Raw genomic sequence first — 2,261 nt, forward strand, 5'->3', positions numbered from 1 at the left:
AGGGGGCACCCCAGGTTTTATTTTTATTTTTTTTTTCTCTTTTTTTTTTTTTTTTTTTTTTTTGTAGCAATACTATCAGCCAATCTAAAATAGTGTGCCTAATATTTGTATGTAATTTTTTTTCTGAATATATAAAAATAGAAGATTTCAAAGACCATTTCATCTTAATTATGTTCAGTTTATTTGCATTGTCTACAACTAAAGTCATGTTAGAACATTTTGAAAGGCTGCACACTCAGTTTAAGCATTTAAGATTATATTAAATAAATTAGTTTAGTCCAACAGTGTTCAAATCTAAAAATCAATCTACGGAGTGAATGAATTGCAACAGTTGTTTAATTTTGTTTAATATTCATTCCAAGCTCCAACTGAAATGGTAATAAGAGAAAAACAGTTTTAACAGAGTGAGATACATCAAAGCCAGATGCATGAGAGGGAGGGAGTAAGGCAACACAAACCCATTTCCATTTGACTTGAGCCATGTATTAAAGCTACTTTACCCTGGACATCCTCTCGCCAACATGAAACATGGTGGTGGCAGCATCATGCTGTTGGGGATGAGTTTCCATAGCAGAGGCAGAGATGCTAGACATGGTTGCATTGAGACAGGGGCAGAGGTTCACCTTCCAGCATGTCAACAGTCTTAAGCAAGACTCTTATGCTTTAGAATGACCCAGTCAAAGTCTGCACCTTTAAGATTGTGTGGCAATTGTGGGAAACTGATAATGTCCATTAAATCTGACAAGTGTACAAAGCTGGTAGAGACACATCTTCAAGTAACTTGTAGTTGCAGCGAATGATGGTTTTACAAATTGAAAGAACAAAAATATTCCTTGCAATTCTTGGATTTCCATTTGTAAATAAATCTGAAAACAACCGGTGTCATTTCCCTTCCACTATATGCACTGCTCTGTGCTCGTTTACTACATAAAAGCACAATATAGTACACATAATTGTGTGGTTAAGTGAGAACGTTTTAACAGGCTAGAAGTGTATAAATACTTCAATAAGGTACAGTTTATTCTGTCACATTGTGTGATCAAAGCTGAATCTTCAGCCTCACACATCCTGGAGTTGAAAGTATTGGTTCAGTATTGTCCACTTTTTTTACATTTCTGTGGATTTAAGGATCAACTAAGCATGAGCATAACAAAAGAAAATACACAGTGCAAAAAAAAAAAAAAAGCCTGAACTATCAAAACAGTATCAGTTAATGTTTCTCCTCCCCTATTCTTTGCATTCAGAGTCTGGGATTTTAAGACCCCATGTGACTTCATCTGTCATGGCGACAGCAGGCTAGACAGAACCTGTTTTTGCACTCAGACAAAAGGGAGGAGCAGGAGCAGATAAAGAATCAGTTGTTCAAGTCGAGGCACCAAAACAAAAAGCATGAAAATTCCTTCTAGTTGAGTGAAAGTACAGAAAGTTGACCTTAAACATGGAGAGAGTTGTCTACAAAATTTTATGAACTGGTTAAAGAGGAGTTTAGATGTGGACAGTTACTCCTGGCTTTTTTTCTTTGTTTTTTAAAGCATGATTTCATAAAGGTCATAGTCTTTTACAATCTGACTCAAAATGAAAATTTAACAGTCCATGTTTAATTAAATCATAAATTAACTGGGCTTAACCATATTTTTTGGAGAGCCGGTTTAGATTTTACAATCCTTACCAAGAGGAAATTACTCCAAGGTTACTAGAATCAAGATCTTAAGCAGAACTGATCTAAAAAAAAAAAAAAACCCACAGCACTTTAATATTTAAGAGCGACAAATAGCAATTACTTTACTAATCTACAAGCGGACTACATTTTTCAAATCACTGTCGCTACAACAGTACATTTAATTGAATTTATTTTCATCCCCCTATATCATTTCCAAATCCAACAGATTTTCTTTCAGTAGCAATCTTTTTAAATTAACAACCAGTTAGCTAGCTTTAACTAGTTAGCTTTAACAAATTGTCAATCGTTTAACCAGTAGCTTCTTGAGTGAAATCTTACAAAGGATTGTGTTATCACAAGCAAACACATCTACATCATATTCAATTATTGTTTTTTGGTTCAATTTTGAAAAAAAAAAAAAAATATATATATATAAACTCTGAATTTAAACATAATTCCAGGGTTTACTTGAGAAATGTATCAAATTATGTCAGCAAATGTATAAAAAATGAAAATGAGTTATATCAGTGGTACAGCTGAAAGCAGATATGTGCTTTAAAAGAACAAACGTAACCTTTTCTATGTCTGACACAAACTCAAA

The sequence above is a fragment of the Poecilia latipinna genome, unplaced genomic scaffold (genome assembly GCF_001443285.1).
Source record: "Poecilia latipinna isolate Pla-1442-1.1 unplaced genomic scaffold, P_latipinna-1.0 Scaffold197, whole genome shotgun sequence".
NCBI lineage: Eukaryota > Metazoa > Chordata > Actinopteri > Cyprinodontiformes > Poeciliidae > Poecilia > Poecilia latipinna.